Source organism: Oryctolagus cuniculus, chromosome X (assembly GCF_051225735.1).
Source record: "Oryctolagus cuniculus isolate XC-2025 breed Fujian yellow rabbit chromosome X, ASM5122573v1, whole genome shotgun sequence".
Classification (NCBI taxonomy): domain Eukaryota; kingdom Metazoa; phylum Chordata; class Mammalia; order Lagomorpha; family Leporidae; genus Oryctolagus; species Oryctolagus cuniculus.
In genome coordinates, this window is record NC_142888.1 from 86,374,446 (window position 1) to 86,388,360 (window position 13,915).

Sequence of the window (13,915 nt, forward strand, 5' to 3'; positions counted from 1 at the left end):
GAAAAAGGAGGAGCATATTCAGCAATTAGTAGAATCTGTCACATCTACTCCAACAGAAGTATATTCATTGAAAAAGATATTACAAATTTCCATGCCCAGGCTAGATGGTTTTATAATCTGCACAGAGGTAATCTATCTGTGCCTACTATTTGGAGGAAACAATGGAATACACCTTTCCTTTCCTAAAGGGGATTCCACCCGTGATTTATCTTTCTCTATGCTCATCCTGATTGATAATCTTGTCTGTTTTGCAATTCAACAGCTTCTCAGAGTAATGATGACCTTGTGAGAGTCACAGCCATTGACAGTGACAGATGAAAATCTTCCAGCTCAATGAGACAAGATCCGTTAGATGAGACAGCTAGAGGTTTCTGGATCTTGGATAGGTAGGGACAATGCCCCTGATCAGTCTGAAGTAGATACACAAGATGGAACTTCATAGTTCAGCATGCCCTTAAGATTAAGGGTTGGCTATCACTGAGGGGGAAATGATGTTGAATAAGTAGGCATCTAGTTAGATTTGTAGAACCTGATGTCATTACCCACTGCTTCTTCCACCCCTGTCACTATCTGACAATCAAAATGTCTGTCTTCCTATTATGCACATGTTACATATGAGACCTGTGCACAGAGGATTAAAAAAGGAGTGGAAGGAGGGGTCCACTTTGTGGTATAGTGGGTTGGATCACCACCTGCAACACTGGCATCCCATATGGGTGCCCGTTTTGAGTCCTGGCTGTTATTCTTCCTATCTAGCTCCCTCCAAATGCGCCTGGGAAAGCAGCAGAGAATGGTCCAAGTTCATGGGCATCTGCACCCACGTGGGAGACTCAGAAGAAGCTCTTGGTTCCTGGTTTTGGCCTGGCCCAGCCCTGGCCATGGCAGGTATTCGTGGGAGTGACCCTGTGGGTGGAGGACCTTTCTATCTCTCCCCCTCTCTCTCTAACTCTGCCCTTCAAATAAGTAAAATAAAGCTTTTTTTTAGAAGGGGCGGAAGGAGGGAGCATGGTCTCTTTTTGCCATGGACCTCACATTAAGGCACCTCTCCCATCTCTTCAGGGCTCTTTTTAATTTTTTTCTCAGCATGCGTATCTTAGCCTATAAATAGAACATTTTCAAGACTCTTTACCTCCCTGCTTACAGACAGACCTTTCCTATTGCAGGTACTATTTTAGGTTTCCCTTTCCTCCCTAGTTTGTGGGCAACTCTTAGCCCACTCATATTGTATAGTTCTTTGAGTAGGGTGGCCCACACTTGTGAGTGAATGCACGTTTCTTCTCTCACTGTTGAATAACCTGTCCTGGTTTTCACACAATACCAGTCTCTGCTTAGTATTTCTATCTCTGTAGGAGACAAGAGCCTGGTTTAAAATTTAATAAGTTCGTTGCTCACATCGCTCTGATTATAGCACTGTGACCTGGAGAGAAACACACTCTAAGCAGTCAGACAACTCTTGACATCAAGTACATATACAGCACTCCATTCAGCAGCCCCATGGAGATTTCCATTCTCACCTAAAGATAAGTCATTGTATGTGTGTGTACCAAAGTAGAATAGGTGATTTTCAGCATTAATTTATTTTCTGATTTTATAAATGTTTATTGAAAAATCGAAGATGTTGAAAATTATGAAGAAGGCAATATATGTTATCAGTAATATCATCACACTTTAGGTCTATAAACTTTCAAAATTTTACTCTATTTACTCTTTTAATTGTGTCCTCCCAAAAGGTATGTTGAAATCCTTGCTACCTCTTTGACCTGTGAACGTGACCTCATGTAGAAATTAGATGTTTGTGCATGGAGTCAAGTTAATATGAGATCATTCCGGATTGAGGTGGGTCCTAATCCAATATTAAGGGGGGATCAGAGAGAACAGAAGGGAAGGGAAGGGAAGGGAAGGGAAGAGAAGGGAAGGGAAGGGAAGGGAATTCCATGGGAAGACACAGACATACAGAGGAGAAGACCATGTGAAGATGGAGGCAGAGACTGGAATGATGTATCTGCAAGCCAAGGAATATTAAGAATTGCCAACAACCACCAGAAGTGATTAGGAATACCCCCCCCAATTGTCTATAATGGCAAAAGATCGGAAACTAACTATATATCCACAATAATGAATTATACCCATATATTGACTAGGTGGGATATTTGTAATATATTGTTAAATAAAATATACAGACATACACACAAAATTAATATTGAGGACTGTGGAGTAATACACAGTACACTATCTGGAGTTTGGAAGTGAAGAAGGAAAGGGTGTACGTATATGAAAGTTTATATTTCTCTAATGTCACCAAATTATTTCTTTTTTTTTTTTTTTGACAGGCAGAGTGGACAGTGAGAGAGAGAGACAGAGAGAAAGGTCTTCCTTTGCCGTTGGTTCACCCTCCAATGGCCGCCGTGGCCTGCTCACTGTGGCCGGCGCACCGCGCTGATCTGAAGGCAGGAGCCAGGTGCTTCTCCTGGTCTCCCATGGGGTGCAGGGTCCAAGCACTCGGGCCATCCTCCACTGCACTCCCGGGCCATAGCAGAGAGCTGACCTGGAAGAGGGGCAACTGGGAAAGAATCCGGCACCCCGATTGGGACTAGAACCCGGTGTGCCAGCGCCGCTAGGTGGAGAATTAGCCTGTTGAGCCGCGACGCCGGCCCATATCATTTCATTCAATTGCTTAACATGAACACATGTTAATTTATAATTCTGGAAGAAAATTTGATCACAAATTGAAAAAAATATACAAATTTGAAAACTCTTCACTTAAAATAATGTATCAGTGAAAGAATATACTGTCCGTCATTATCATTTTTTGCGTTTTAAACTTACGAGCCAAAAGTAAAAAAAGCATATTACATTAAATTTTAGTACTTGATGTCATAAGCATAGAAATATATTTAACTGATGAGTTCTCTCACAGAAAAATCTTTATTTACAATACACACTTTTTTTAAAGGGTTAAATCATCATTAAATAATATGAAGTATGAAATTTTATTTATTGAAAGTCCTCAATGATGACAGATAAAGATTGGATAAAATTACTTACCAGGAGGTGTAGTAATAGCATTTTGCAGAAACCAAATTAAAAGATGGTACAAGCAGCTCTTTTGAGAGGCTCTTCAGGGTAATTTACTTGCTCTTGCTTTGCATTTCCTCTTAAAATGTCTATTTTCGGCATGTAATTTTGAAGTAGCTCCTGATTATAGTAAATGACCACTGTTCTACAAAATATATGACATTTTAGCAAAATGAAATAGCCTGTGTTATGGAAATTTTCTTCCTGTCAACACATTGCCATCATCATGGTCTTCGCTTTAATTTGTTGTAGGAACTATATCCGTGTCAATGTTTTCCCATTCTGTTAACGATTGGTAAATGACTGAGAACTGTCATAATGTGTATGTTACAAGTGGTGTTGCCATGACATCCCCAGGATTCTTGGTACCAGCTTTTACTGGTCATGGTCACAGCTTAGTGGATCACAAAGTCTTTCTGAACCTGTATAATATAAAATAATTAACTGAAGGGTTCCTGTGTTCCAGGAACTGTGTTAAGCATTGTATAATCATAATTTAAGATAAATAATTATCAATAATTAGATAGGTATTATTACCTACACTTTAAGCTGAAGCTCCAGATTAAGACCATTTGGTAGCAAGTGGTAGTGCTAGGGACTGAATTAGAGTTTGTAATTCCAAGTGTAAGATAAACTACTTAACAATTGTATGTGAGGTATTCATTACTAGAGTTTAACAATATGTAATTCTCCTCTATTTGGGGGGCACTGAAAACCCATAATTCCTAGTCATCTAACTAGCCAAGGGGATGTGAATAAAAATGTGTTGGTTTCCAGGTTGAAAGCATTTAATTAAAACTATGTAACTCTGTTGACACCTCTCTTTCATAGTTGGAGCAACTGAGGAGGCCTTATGTTGAAACACTGGAAATTCAAGTCTGAAGTAACCTGGTTATTCATCACCCTAGAGAGGCAGATACTCTGGAGAATTGTCTGAATCCATAGGGTAGTCTGTATGAGTCAGAAACATATTCTGTGTGAAGCTACTGAGCTTGTAGGACTGTTTGTTACCATAGCCTAGCAAAACCTACCATGATTAACACAGAAAATGGTACTGAAAGTAGAGTATTGACACAAAAAAACCTGAAATATGACATTGGCTAAGTGGTTTTGTGGCAGGATTTTTCAAAAAATATTTATTTATTTATTTTGAAAGAGTTACAGAGAGAGAGGGAGAGAGAGAGAGAGAGAGAGAGAGAGAGAGAGAGAGAGATCTTCCATCTGGTGGTTCACTCCCCAGATGGCCACAAAAGCCAGCACTGGGCCAGGCTGAAGCCAGGAGCTTCTTCTTCCAGGTCACCCATGTGGGTGACAAGGGCCCAAGCACTTGGGCTATCTTCCACTGTTTTCCTAGATGCATTAGCAATGAACTGGATTGGAAGTGGAGTAGCTGGGTCTCAAACTGGCGCCCATATGGCATGCTGGTAGCACAGGCAGTGGCTTTTCCCACCACACCACAATGCCGGCCCCTTGTAACAGGATTTTGCAAAGGTACAATTGTTACCTGCAACAGACTCAACACATATAATTTGGAAACCTATAAGTCCAGAAGAAGAGATAAGAAAAAAATATTATTAGAGAGGTATTCCTGGGGAAAAAGAATTTTAGTGGTGTTAATAGCAGTCATAGTAGTATTTGCATTTGCTGTTGCCTCTGATGAGCATGAGAGTACATGAAATAGGTGACCTCAGAAATAAATACCTGGTTTTCAAACAGAAATAAAGGGAAACAGGAATTTCAGACCTGATATGGTTGGAAAAACCAACTGAATTTCAATCCAAAAGAGTAAGAAAGGAAAAAACAAGAAGCAGGGGTTGTTCACAAGTATCAGCAGCATCTTAGTGGCAATTGATTACAATGTTCCTGAACTTACGATGGGATTACAAACCTATAAACCTATCATAAATTGAAAATAGCATAAATTGACATTTTGAGCTTTGATGATTGTTTACAGCCTTTGTCTCTACTAATGAGGAACAGTGCCTTTTTCTTCATACTATTTGTTGAACTCATTACTTAGTATTGGGTTAATTTTATGAGTGCGAAGTAAACTGAAATTAGATCATTGTAAAAATTAAGTGAGGGAATAAGAGAGGAAGGAGGAGGAAGTCTGGGAGCTGGGGCAGGAGGGCGGGTAGGGTGGGAAGCACCACTATGTTTCTAAATCTGTATATCTGAAATACATGTAATTTGTATACCTTAAATAAAATTTTAAAAAATGTGAAAAAAAGAAAATAGCATAAATTTAAAATGCATTCAATACACCTAACTCACTCAACATCATACCATAGCCTATCTTACCTTAAACATGCTTAAATCACTTACATTAGCCTATGGCTTGGCGAAATCTTCTAAAGCAAAGCCTATTTTATAACAAGGCGTTAAAATGGTTCATGTACACAAATAGATTGGAATTTTGTAGATTTGATGGGATGTAAAAGCACAAATTGCAAGATTGAAAAAATGCTGGCAACACAGTATGCTTTAGAGCATTGCAGTATAATAGTGTATATTGCTAGCTCGGGAAAAGATTGACATTTAAAAATCAAAGTACTGTTTCTACTGAGTGTGTATTGCTTTCATGCCATTGTGAAGTCTCCAAATCTTTTTTTTTTTAATTATTTATTTATTTGAAAGTCAGAGCTACACAGACAGGGAGGAGAGGCAGAGAGTTAGAGAGTTAGAGAGAGAGAGAGAGTTAGAGAGAGAGAGAGAGAGAGAGAGAGAGAGAGTGAACCATCCATCCGATGGTTCACTCCCCAATTGGCAGCAACGGCTGGAGTTGCACTGATCCGAAGCCAGGATCCAGGAGCCTCCCACGGGTCTCCCACGGGGGTGCAGGGATCCAAGGACTTAAGCCATTTTCTACTGCTTTCCCAGGCCATAGCAGAGCGCTGGATCGGAAGTGGAGCAGCCAGGTCTCGAACCGGCACCCATATGGGATGCCGGCGCTTCAGGCCAGGGCGTTAACCCAGTGCACCACAGCTCCAGCCTCTGAAGTCCCCAAATCTTACGTTGAACCGTTTATAAGTCAAGGACCATCAGTGCTTCAGACTCTTCTTCTTATTTTTTTTTTTTAGATTTCTTTATTTTATTTGAAAGGCAGAGTTACAGAGAGGCAGAAAGAGAGAGAGAGAGGGAGAAAGAGAGAGAGAGAGAGAGAGAGAGGTCTTCCACCGCTGGCTCACTCCCCAAATGGCCGCAACCATCAGAGCTGACCTGAGCTGATCCATCATGGAGGCAGGGACTATAACAAGTGTGTAGAAAATTGTTATATTGACATGCAAGAAAAATATTAATTTTTACATTAATGGTTTATTATTGATGATTCATTTTTACATTAATAATGAAGTGATTTATGATGAGATATTTAATAATCTCCCACTACATAGCTACAGATAGCTTCTATACCACATTACATTTTTAAAAAAGATTTACTTTATTTATTTGAAAACCAGAATGACAAAGAGGGAGAGACAGACAGAAAAAGAGGTTTTCCATATACTGGTCCACTCTCCAAATGACTGCAATGGTCAGGGCTGGTCCAGGCTGAAGCCAGGAGTTGAGAACTGCATTTGGGTCTCCCAAATGGGTGGCAGGGATCCAAGCACTTGGGCCATCTTCCACTACTTTCCCAGATGCATTAGCAGGATACTGGATCAGAAGTAGAGCAGCCAGGACTCAAACCTATGGTCTGATATGGAATGCTGGCACCATAAGCAGAAGTTTAACCCTCTGTATGACACCAGCCCCTGATTTGTTTTCTTAATTTCCTTTTCAGATTATTCTTTGTTAATACACAGACAAACAACAGATATTGTATGTTGATCCCCTATTCTAACTTTGATGAATATGTTTATAGGCACTAATTATGTGTGTGCATATATTCTTTAGTATTTTCTACATATGGTCAAATATAGTTTTATTTTTTCCTTTACAATTCCTTTATTTCTCTCTTTCAGTATAGTGTTGAAGAGCAGTGGTCAAAGTATATATCCTTGTCTTGTTCCAGACATCAAGGGTGAAACTTTCAATGTTTCATCATTAAATGAGATGTTACCCATAGATTTTTCACAAACACCCTTAAATCATGTTGAAGAAGTTTCCTTCTATTCCTATTTTGCTGATTATTTCATTATGACAGTGCGTTGGCTTTTACCAAATGCTTTATCCCCTCAATTGAGATAATCATGTTGTTCCCCTTAATTCTATTACTAAGTTTTATTGTATTGTATTATCATATATTGAGCCACACTTGTATTCCTGGGATAAACGCCATTTGGTCATGGTGTGTAGTCCTTTTCACATGCTATTGGATTTGTTTGCTGGTATTTTCTTGAGGATTTGTATGCACAGAGGACTCCAACAGGTTCTTGGAAAATGGAATTAAAAGATAAGGAGTTTTTTTGGTACAGAAAAATTTTGAAATCCATAAAGATTAGGGGTCTTCAAAAAGTTCATGAAAATGTGTATTGTGAAAAAAAACTACAAATTCCAACATTTTTATACACAAAAGTAGCTTATCTTTATTTCCATCTTTCACAAACTTGAGGCATGCTAATGTATTTGTGAGTGATATGAGTCTGTAATTTTCCTTTTTGCACATGGAGTCTTGTACCCGGATTTGTTATCATGGTAATAGTGTCTTTATAGAATGAATTAGGAAGGTTCACTCTGTGTCTGTTTTAGAAGGATTTGAGAGGATTTGTGTGAATTTTCCTTTAAGTGTGTAGTAGAACTCATCAGTAAAGCCATCTATCTGGTCCTGAGATTTTCTTTACTGGGAGTTTCTTGATTACTGATTCAATATCATTCATTGTTATAGCCCTGTTTATATTTTCTACTTTCTCTCAATTCAGTTTTGGTAGTTTGAGTGTTTCTAAACGTTTGTTCATTTCATCCTGGTTATCTAATTAGTTGGTTGAAATATATTCTTATCATCTATTTTATTTATATGAAGTGCTTGTAATGTTACTACTTTCTTTTCTCATTAGAGTTATTTACTTCATCACTCTTATTTTATCTAGCTAATGTTTTGTCAATTTTGTTGATCATTTCAAAGAACCAACTTTCAGTTTCACAGATGCTATCATTTTTAAATGTCCTATTTCATTTATTGCTGCTCTAATTTCCATTGCTTTTTTGGGGGCTACTTTTGGGTTTAGTTTGACTTTTTTCTAGTTCATTTTAGGTTATTAGCTTGAGATCTTTCTTCCCTTTTAATGTAGACATTAACAGCTATTAATTTCTCTGTTAATACTGCTTTTAGTGCATGCTGTACATTTGCATATGTTGTATTTTCATTTTCATTCAACTGAAAAGGTTCTCTAATTTCCTTGTGATTTTTTTTCTTAGACCCTTTTGTTGTTTAGGATTGTGTTGTTTAGTTTTCATGTATTCATGAATTTCCATTTTCCTTCTTCTATGGATTTGTAACCTTATCCCACTCTTGTCATTGAAGATACATTGTATAATTACACTCTTTTTCATTTATTGGGACATTTTATGGCCTACCATATGATCTATCCTGGAAGATATTCCATATGAACTTGAGAAGATCTGTATCCCATCGTTTTTCCAGGGCAGTGTTCTTCATGCTTGTTAATTTTGTTTATATGTTGTTCGTGTTCTATAATTCTTGATTTTTATCTTTGTTGTTATTAAAAATGAAGTATTGAAAAATCTAACTACTGTTGTATAATTATTTCTTCCTTTGATTTTTTTCAAGGGCCAGAAGACCTGAGCTTGGCATTGCCTGGTTGCAGGTCACACGCACCTGTGATTATCCATGTCGTGAAATGTAAATCACTGTGTGAGGTGTGCCCTTTCCCATTTGGTTTGGGAGAGGGCGTCAGGTACTCAGATCTTTTAGGTTCATAACTCCTATTTACCACTCACCTCTGAAACTTTAGTACTTGACTGTGCTGCTCCCTGCAGAGTAGGAGCTCAGTCTGTGTCTGGTTGAAATGAAACAACAGCACAGAACAATCACCCCCTCTCTAGTCGCTGCATTGTCAAAACCCCACTTTCTCAATGCCCTCATGGTATAAAGGCTGCACTATCTCCTGGCTTCCAAGTGTCACCATAGACTGCATCTTGGCTTAGCTGCAACATCTGGCCTCCTTTCCCTGCCCCATCCCAATGTGTGTCCTAAATGCAGGCAAGTCCTGGAGCCAACAGTCTCTGGAATCAGATGCGTGGTCGAATGTTCTGCACATGGTAAATACTCAAAGGTAGGGGTTTCTACTTCTACCACTCCTTCTCCTTCTTCTCTCCCTCCTCCTCCTCCTCCTCCTCCTCCTACTACTCCTACTCCTACTAGAAACTGGCAGAGGTGAGGTTGAACTCGAGTCTCCTGACTGAGCTCAGTACTCTTTGCTCTCACTTCTTTTTGCACAACTGTCAGTACACAGTTGATTTTGGATAGTGGAATCTTTGCTTCCTTCCTCCTTGGCTGCTTTTGCATCCTCTTTTGGAGTCCCGTGGCAGGGGATTTTAGTCACCAAAAGACAGGACTGGTTTTCTGCCTGAGCAGACATGTATGTGAAAACCATCGTAAATCTATGGTTGGAAGCTATGTTTGACGTCATTTCCAGTACAGATGCATAAATAATTTCAACTGAGCCCACTAGAGAGATTCGCTCTCTCCTTAAAATGTGCCCTTATCCCAGCACCGCATAGCCCTGATAGTAGGAACTGTCTTCTAATACTGTTGGAACTTTCCCCCATGGCCTTCATTCTGCTTGCCGAAAAGATACTTTTCCTAGCACAAACTTGGACCCCACTAGCTTTGATATTCCTCTTTCTCTTTTGTTATGGATGAAGGCTTTGGCAGCCAAATCAATCATTCAAAGTTTCATCCTTATCATTTTCACTTTGTTCCTTTGGCCTTGGTTCTATGCATTGGCTTTGAAAATGTCATCCCAGGGTTAACGCTGGAGTTAATTTGTAACAAAGAGTGCTCTGGTTTTGCAATAGAGGGCATGTTATAAAGATGGAAAGGCGTTGCTTTCTGAGAGATGCAGGTGGCTTCTTGGGCATGTGCTGTAAGTACTTTTTTTCTCTTTGGGGACTTTGAACATCTCTATCAGGAACGGAGAGTCTTAAACAAGCGTGAGCTTCAAATTCTTAGCTCTAAGGGCCAAGGTCTAAGTGTGGTCATCTGACTTGTAACAGTTTTGGTGACTTACATAATGAGGACACTGGTGGCAATGGACGTTGGGTGGAGTGGTGGAAAGGGTGGAAAAGGGGAGTTTGGGATGGAAGCGCTAGGAGGCAGTGTGAGCTCTCAGAGCTGACACATAGGAATGGAGAGGTGCCCCAGAGGTGCGATGCACAGGGCATCATGGCTCATTACATGCAGGGAATGAGAATGAAGGAGGCCCCTAGGATGACTTCCGGGTTTCTGGCATGGGGGTTTCCATCTCCATAGACAGTGATGTTGAGATGAAACACTAGACTGAAATGTCAAATGAATAAGAAGGAGCAGGCCTGAGGGAAAGGGAGATGATGTGTTTATGTTTGGGACCTTTGAGATGTCTGAATTGAGACGGAAGCACTTGTGACCATCCTGCAGGATATATCCAACAGCCAGCCAGATAAGTGGAAGCGGCCAGGAACTCAGGAGAGCAATCTAGAGGGATAGTTGTGTGTAGTGACAATTGAGTTCCTGGGATGGAAAGCTGAGGACTGGGGGGCTGGCACTGTGGCACAGCGGGTTAATGCTCTGGCCTGAAGTGCCAGTCACTGTGGTAAGAAGTATACCTGATAATGTTAAGTAAGGAGAGATAATGAGCTTCCTCTTTTACCCTCCAGATGATTTCAACATTAATATTGAAATTCACACTAAGAGCCTGGCCTTTAAAGTAAAATTTTCACCAAGACCATTATGGCACTCAGTTGGAGTTTGTGGATAAGCCCTACAAGTTTTTCTTTGACTTTGATTTGCTTCTCCAGATGACTTTTGATCTCCTGCTGTGATGCAAAAACATTAAAGAAGTAGGATTTTTAGAGGGTTTTGACATATCTTGATATCCCCAATAAATTTTCCAATGATTTCAACTACTTTCTGATGAAGAGAATTTCACCTCTGCAATTCCAGTTCTCTCTTTGTAAAATTCATTGAACGTACAAGGCACTGGATGCCCTGCTGGATCTCTGCCATTGGTGTATCTGTGAAATTGAACTTCAGTCATTCTGAGATCTGATTTTGGGTGCCAGAGCAGGCCCCAAATGCAAATATGGCCATAACTACAGAAATGCTCACAGTGGAAAGATATTCCTCTGTGGGGTCTACACAATGAGTTCCCATCCAGATTAAAATGTACGTCATTATTGATCGATACAGGTTGTGGGGAGTGACATTTTGTTGGGGCAAATGACAGATGGTTACTTTGCCATCAGAGCTCATGGGGCCCTCACAATGGATTATATCATGAAGCCCAGTACGAAGAGAACCAGAAAGAGGAATGGTGGCATTTTGAAAGAAAGGTAATCTAAAACAAATGGGGTGAGAGACTCATTAGGGAAGCTTAGACAGATGAAACACTCTCTGAGCCAGAAACATGTAATCAGTGCTCATCTTCAGGAAAAAAGCAGTAGCAGACATTTAGTGACGTGCTCAGCAGGGGCTGAGTGTGGCCTCTCTCCCCATGATGACACATCTAATAGGGCTAGGGAGTAGGAGAAGTGGCTTGCCTGGGCAACAGAAATAATGCCATGGACTCTGACTCAGATGTAATAGCAACATTATGAAAATGCTGTGAGTAAATTAAATTTAGGGAAATTGGATCACTCTTCATTTGAACCAGGGGCAGCCTTTTGGAGAAGGAGAAATCATTAGGTGACATCAGTACTCGCTCTGCATACATTATTATTTGTACATTATAATTTTAGTTTGTGTTTTTCTTTCACTTGGCATTTTCTTAGGATAAAAGCTGTAAGAGATGTAATGACACTACACCTACAATTTTTTATCTAAAAGAAAAAAGAATAGCTTTTACAATATAGCTGGAGATGTAGGGTTATAGCTGATGGAGCCATGTACAAAGTCACATGCTGAAACCCACAAATTTGTGCAATGCGTGGAAGCCACAGAACTATTTCCAAACAACAGAATCATGAAAATATAATTATCTGCATTTTTTGATTACTCTTATCATTATTGTCATCTAAACAATCATTTCTAAGTTACAAGGATTTGACTTTACTATAATTATATCCATGTACATTATTTCTAAATTATCAGAGAGGAAGCCAGAAAGATATAATGTAAGAAATTCTGAGCCTGGGAGAATAAAAGGCAATGGAGTAAGAAGTCATCTGTAGAATTGCCAATGACTATGGACATTAGTGGTCGGATGGAAATGATCCATGGAGTCAGGACAGGGCTCAGTCCTCAGCTTTCTTTTTTTTTTTAAGATTCATTTACTTATTTGAAAGCCAGAGTTACACACAGAGAGAGAAGGAGAGGCAGAGAGAGAGGTCTTCCATCTGATGGTTTACTCCACAGTTGGCCGCAATGGCTGGAGCTGCACCAATCCGAAGCCAGGAGCCAGGAGTTTCTTCCGGGTCTCCCAGGTGGGTACAGGAGCCCAAGGACTTGGGCCATCTTCTACTGCTTTCCAAGCCAGGCCATAGCAGAGAGCTGGATTGGTAGTGGAGCAGCTGGGTCTCCAACTGGTGCCCATATGGCATGCTGGTGCTTCAGGCCAGGGCATTAACTTGCTGCACCACAGAACCGGCCCCGAAAATGTAATTTCTGTGATGACTGACATGCACTACATGTTCCCCAGAGATAGAGATCTGCAAAATCATGTACTGACAGGCAATATCTGAAAACCATTGTCTGATATCTGGAGTTCAAGTGACCCTTGTCTTTGTGGTTTTGTGAGTAAGGGTGACAATTGCAGGTAGTAAGAACAGTTTTAATACTTTTCTCACATGGCTCATACCTGAGGCACTTACTGAAGGCGTGTGAAGTGCCTCAGATATGCCTCTATTTTCTCCCTCTTTAAGAATTGGTTGTCTTCTGAATCCACGCGGAAGTGAGAATAGAATTAGGATTGAGCAGCCTCTGAGATCTCTCTGATCCAGCCTGTGTGGACATCTTATGAGAGTATGCTAAGCTGGGACTGGAACACAGGTATGTGTCCCTGACAAAACCAAACTGTGAACCCTTCTATAACGGTACATCAAAAAGTTAATGGAGGGGGCCAGTGTTGTGGCATAGGTGTGAGGCCAGCATCCCATATGAGCACTGGTTTGAGCCCTGGCTGCTCTACTTCTGATCCAGCTCCATGCTAACAGCCTGGGAATGCATGCATCTTCTCAGACTACAATGCAATGAAGCTGGAAATCAACAACTCAAGAATCTCATATGCAAATGCATGGAGAATGAACAACATGGTTCTGAATGAGCAGCAGGTCATAGAAAAAATAAAAAAAGAAATCAAAAACTTTCTGGAAACAAATGAAAATGACAATATAACTTACCAAAATTGGTGGGATACAGCAAAAGCAGTGTTAAAAGGAAAGTTTATAGCAATTGGTGCCTACATCAAGAAACTGGAAAGGCACCAAATAAATGAACTCTCTATGCACCTCAAGAATCTAGAAAAACAGCAGCAAACCAAACCCAAAACCAGTAGAAGAAAAGAAATAATTAAAATTAGAGAAGAAATCAACAAAATTGAAACAAAAAAATACAAAATATCAGCAAAATGAAGAGCTGGTTTTGAAAAAATAAACAAAATTGATACACCATTGGCCCAACTGACCAAAAAAAGCAGAGAGAAGACTCAAATCAATAAAATTAGAAATGGAAAAGTAACTGTAACAA